Below are 6024 nucleotides of genomic sequence, written 5' to 3' on the forward strand. Positions count from 1 at the left end.
ATTATCACCTTGCATGTACGTAAAGTTTGCAACTTTACGTAAGAAGTATGCCCTAAGAGCTTAGATCTGCATTATGGAGCTTTAAAGTGACTTAAAATCGTCTGGATGGTGAGAGGATTGAAGGGACTCGACGAGTTGCATGGCCAACTCGGTGAGTTTGATGAAGATTGTCGTGCAAGGACTTCTGCATGGACTCGACGAGTCAGTAGGATGACTCGGCGAGTCAGTTGAGTTTTCCTGACATTTGGACATGCATGAACTAGGTGAGTTGCAGGGAAACTCGACGAGTCAACCGGGGATTTCACGACTTCTCGTGTTCAGGAAGGACTCGACGAGTCAGGTCAACATGGACTGTTGACCTTGACCGTTGACCTTGAATTTGACCAAGGATTGACTAGTTGACTTCTGGGGTATCTGGTAATTTGGAAATTTATGGAAATGGTCTTATAGTAAATATAGGTGGTGGAGTTTGTGTCGGTGATTCGAGAGTTTGAGCTTATCACTTCAGTGCGACATTTCTGAGGTGAGTTATCCTCACTATATCAACAGGGTCTAAGGCACCAATGCCGGCCCTTGTCGGATTTGTATCCGGGTTATTGCATAATATGCTTATTGATTTACATCCTAGTAGTTAGGATGGTGATATGCTTAGTGACCTGGTTAGGTCGGTATCCTGGTATATAGGATGATGCTATGTTAGTGATCGGTTAGGTCACTTGACTGTTATATATGCTAGCGTATGATATTATGTGCACATGTTTGTTTGATTGGGGGTTGGGTTGAGGCGGTCCTTCTTTGTGCTGAAGGCCAACATACCTAGGGCGGTCCGGATAGACTACAGGCCCAGGAGGGCATGTAATCAGACCGAAGGGTCGACGAGCGGTCCGGATAGGCTGTAGGCCCTGCGAGGCGGTCCAGACGTACCGAAGGCTCGGAGAGCGGTCCAGATAGGCTGAAGGTCTGCGAGGTGGTCCAATCAGGCTGAAGACTCATTATGTATGTTGTTTGCTTATATGTTTATATGATATGGTTATGATTATAAGGCGTTGGTATTTTGGGGGTAACTCACTAAGCCTTCGAGCTTACATTTATTGATTATTGTTTCAGGTACTTCAGATGATCGCGGGAAGGCGAAGGCGTGACTGTACACTTCCTCGATTTATGATTATTATTTTCTGGGAACTCTAATATGATACTATTTTGAAAACGAATTGTAATAATTTAATGTTTTTAAAAGTTCAAATTTGGCATGATTTTTATGGATGTTACATGTTATGTATCCTGATATATAGGATGATGCTATGCTATAATGAGTTGTTAGATTGGCGGATCCGTATGATTACCTGTATTTCTTGGACATATGTTAGATGGATAGATTTGTATAATTACATGTACTTGTTGGTTGTATGTTATCTGTTACATATGTTGACATGTTATGGTTGGGTTGAGGCGATCCTGCTTTATGGTAAAGGCCAAGATACCCGGGCGGTCCAGTTGATATTGTAGGCCCAAGGGAGCGGTGCAACTTATCTTGTAGGCTCGAGAGGAGTCCAACTTATAGCTGATGGCTCGACGGCAGACTACCCTTGTGCTGTAGACCTTATTGCATGCATTGTATGTATTTTGCTGTGAGAGGTATTTCGGGTGAACTCAGTAAATTTTGGCTTACAGTTTGATTTCATTGTTTCAGGTATATTAGATGATCGGGGCAAGGCGATGGTGCGATTGTACACATCATCCTTGGATATTATATTGAGATATGTTTTTGGATACTCTTATTTGATAACTAAGTTTTTGGAAAAAAATGTTTTGTACGACTTATAGATTATAAAATGGTTTTGAAAAATCAAAATTTTTACTATAATTTTTGGGACGTTACAAGTGGAGTCAACGGTGGTCCTCCGGTGACAACCTAACCGGAAAACAAAGAAAAATTTGCAACAACATTCACCTAAATCAAAATGAAATCTAAAAAATTGTTCACACGAATCACCAATTTCTCGCAATTAAAAAAAATTAAAATCCTTTACCAACCACTAGTCGTTGGTATAGAGTTCACACGAATCACCAATTTCTCTGTCGATGACATGCTATCGGGACAGCTTATCCAAAAATGACGTCGCTGTTATTTTCATCGACAAAGGTTTTCAGAAAAAACGCAAAAATAATTTTTGTTCCCGCTAATCCTATGGCGACAACAAGTCGTGGGTATAGAGTTCCAGGTTGAAGAAACTTGGTCATCTCTGTATCCACGACAAGTCGTCAGTATGTATAGCTGATGTTTTAGTGACGACAAGTGTCATCGGTATAGATGTCGTCGACACAGGTGGAGATTCTTGCAGTGAATATTTACAACTCGCACTTAGAGACAATTCCAGGTGTAAAACATCCACATTGAAATGAAAAACGAATGTTACAACTTAGCAATATCCTAGAAAAGTTGCAAAATTTGGTTATTATGGTATTATTTAATATGCAATTTTATTCCAAGTTTTGTTTTGGTTAAAAAATGTGTTTTTTATGTTGCATATATATGATCCATCGAACTCATATCTTATGTTATTTTAATTAAGTAAGCAAATGTATATTGTATATTATTTTTTTGTGTTGTGGTGTTGTTTTCTTTCTTCGTTTTTTTTAAATTGGCCGTGTTCGTGTTAGCTACAAAACATGGTATCATCTGTGTTCAACTTCAAAATACCAAAAGGAGGAGGAGTCCATTTGATCCATTTTCCTTTAGTCTCCAGTTGTGTTCAGTTGATGAGAAAATACTTGCGTCGTGACGTGTTGGATAAAAACACAAAACGACCGTCCGATTTGCCACCCTAGGTTTTTTTTTTTTTTTTTTTTTTTTAATTGAATCAATAGTTTGGTTATGTGGCAAAATCGTAAATTTCTTTCTAAGTCGTCATTAAACCATGCATAAGCTAAATCAAAATCATTTCACGATATGTTAAGAAAACACTTTACCAATATTTGAAAACTTGAATGGTTTGGATACATGGCCAGCTAGCGTAAATGATTAAATGTTTAGGCTTAAATTACAAATGTGTAATTGTATAGAATTCTCAAAATAATTGATTGTGTCTTGATATATTTTCAAATATTGTGGTACTGAACAATTGGAAAGATAAGTAACAAAAACTGATGATTTAATGCTCCGAAGATTATTTCTATAAAAACTAAAATTTGTCTAAATAATGCATATGCAAAATAAGAATATTTATACTTTTAATTTAGAGTTTGACAGCTTTATAACCATATTTAAAAACTTAAAAGTCTAAAATAATTCCGGTTAAAACTTGCCTTTTTTAAACTTAATGTATAAATATAATTCTCTTGGAGATTTAGCCTAAGTATTCCGATTTCTAATTCTTGTCAACGACTAGAGATTGCAGAAAACCCTAGAAAAAAGAAGGAAGAACGAGATGGATAGATGGGATTTCGCTCGCGACACAAAGTATCGAAGCAGCAAGAGAAAAGATAGAGGTGGAGAGAGTGATGAGGAGGATCGGTATGGCGATAAACGAACTAGGGTTGTGCACGAGTGGAATGAGTGGCGGCGGTTTGATCAGGAGAAAGTGGGTTTTGCTGAGGAAGACACAGATAGGGATGAGAGGAGGGAATTCGAGGATGGAGATAAGTTGCAACAAGGGAAATTGAACGGGGAAACAATGACGACGATGAAGAATGAACTTAAAGATGAACCCTGTGGTGGTGCACTGGGAGCACCCAGTAAGGCATATGAAACCCTACATGAGACCCCTTTGGCGCCCAGCCACCCTCATCCTCCTTCTAAGGTATCATCACTTTCTACCAAACATGAAACTGAAGGAGTTGATTCTGCAGATGCTGCCAAGATCGGAGGCATCTCTCTCAATGCTCTATCTATGGCCAAAGCAACTTTACTGAAGCACAAGGGGCTTGCAGAAAAGATGAAGAAGATCCCGTTGTTAAACAAGGGTACTGACTCAGCAAGAGATGGCCTCAAACCTCCATCTAGTTCAGGAATACCCGCTGCCCCACCACAATCTGCTGCCCGACTTGGTGGTGGGCTGCCCCGAAATTCTGAAGCTGTAAAACGGGCTCAAGAGCTTGCTGCCAAGATGGGTTTTAGAAAAGACCCGGAATTTGCACCACTTATAAACAAGTTCCCCGGAGAGCTGGCACCAGAAGTGACTGTACAACCAAAGCATGCTAAAGCCCCTGTTCTTAGTTTGGATGCATTGGGTAGGGAAGTCGATGAAAATGGCAATGTGGTAAATATACCTAAGTTAAACATCTTGAGCACCCTTAAGGTTAACATTAACAAACAGAAGAAAGATGCATTCCAGATTCTGAAACCGGAATTAGAAGTGGATCTAGATGAAAACCCTCACTTTGATCCTCGAATGGGAATCAATAAAACTAAACTTTTAAGGCCTAAAACGATGACCTTTCAGTTTGTTGATTCTGGTACTTACGGAAACGTCACAGAAGGCGGGCCACGTGAAGATATACTAAAGAAAGAGAAGATAACTCTATACATGGAACAACCCCACCCAATCGAACCGCCAGCCGAACCGGCCCCACCCCCGCCTCAGCCTCTAAAACTCACCCAAAAAGAACGCAAAAGACTCCGAACTCAAAGACGCCTCGCCACTGAAAAAGCCCGGCAAGAAATGATCCGCCTAGGCCTTCTAGAACCCCCAAAACCCAAAGTCAAAATGAGCAATCTAATGAAAGTCCTCGGATCAGAAGCCACCCAAAACCCGACCCGCCTTGAAATGGAAATCAGAAGCGCAGCCGCCCAATGTGAACAGGCTCATGTTGACCGGAATATCGCCCGGAAGTTGACTCCGACCGAAAGACGCAAAAAGAAAAAACCAAAGTTTTTCGATGACAATAATAATACCCTCGAAACAATTGTGTCCATATACAAAATGAATGACCTTTCGCACCTTCAGACTAGGTTTAAGGTTGATGTAAATGCACAGAAGAATCGGTTGTCGGGGTGTGCGGTTATTTCGGAGGGTATTTCTGTCGTGGTGGTGGAGGGCGGGGGTAAATCGGTAAAACGGTATCAGAAGTTGATGTTGAAGAGGATAAATTGGGCTGCGGCTGTGAAAGAAGAGAATATGCATGAAGAGGTTGATGATGATGATGAGAACGTGAAGAATAAGTGTGTGTTGGTGTGGCAAGGGAGTGTGACTAAACCAAGTTTTCAAAGGTTTTTGGTGCATGAATGCAGTACCGAAAATGCTGCTCGCAAAGTGTTTTATGATGCTGGGGTTGGTCATTATTGGGATTTAGTTGTTAATTTCTCAAGGATGTGTAATTAGTGAAACTATAAAATTTGGAGAGAATGAGAGATGATATAATGATATATATGATGCTGGTTGTAATACGTTGTTGCAGCAATTTTTTTTGGTATATAGGTTGTTCAGTGATAGATTTGTTATATTGAGATCCTACCTGAATCTTTATTATGTGTGTCCTCGTTAGTTTGTCACAAGTACAGTATAAAGTTTGTGTTTAAATTTAGAAAAAGTTGTCTAAAATTTGCATAGTTTAATCGTTAAATCACTAACGAATCAAATTATGATATTTACGTGTAGTTCAAGACGAAAATAAAGGTCCGAAAAATTTGCTTATCCAGCTGGGTTGTCGATAAAATCATTTAAATCAAGTTTAATATAATCTATATTTGTGTGTTTGTCCTTCATTCCTATAAAATAACCTATATTTCTTTTTGAATATATAATTTTAATTAATTTTATTTTAAAAAAAATTAAAGCCCCTTTCACACATCACCCCACTAACTCATGCCCCTTATCTTCATCGACACTTATCTCGCCTTTTTATTCTTCTTGCCCGACGTAATCGTCGATGCTCGTGTCCATATGTAACATCACACCTCCATCTTCATTTCCCTTGATCTTAACCCCTATCACTTGTCATTTCTTATATATCTACATCCAGAACGTGACGAACCCCAATAACTTTGCCTCTACCCCTACACACTACAACAAAATCAAGCTAATG

At 39.4% G+C, this 6024-nt stretch overlaps 1 pseudogene; it reads left to right on the forward strand.

Annotated features, from left to right (window-relative positions):
- Positions 1 to 3428: 3428 nt before the first annotated feature.
- Positions 3429 to 5321, forward strand: LOC145106424 (protein RDM16 pseudogene; annotated as a pseudogene).
- The last annotated feature ends 703 nt before the right edge of the window (positions 5322 to 6024 follow it).

The sequence above is a fragment of the Lactuca virosa genome, chromosome 4, assembly GCF_052849685.1.
Source record: "Lactuca virosa cultivar CGN04683 chromosome 4, Lactuca_virosa_CGN04683_v6, whole genome shotgun sequence".
Classification (NCBI taxonomy): Eukaryota; Viridiplantae; Streptophyta; class Magnoliopsida; order Asterales; family Asteraceae; genus Lactuca; species Lactuca virosa.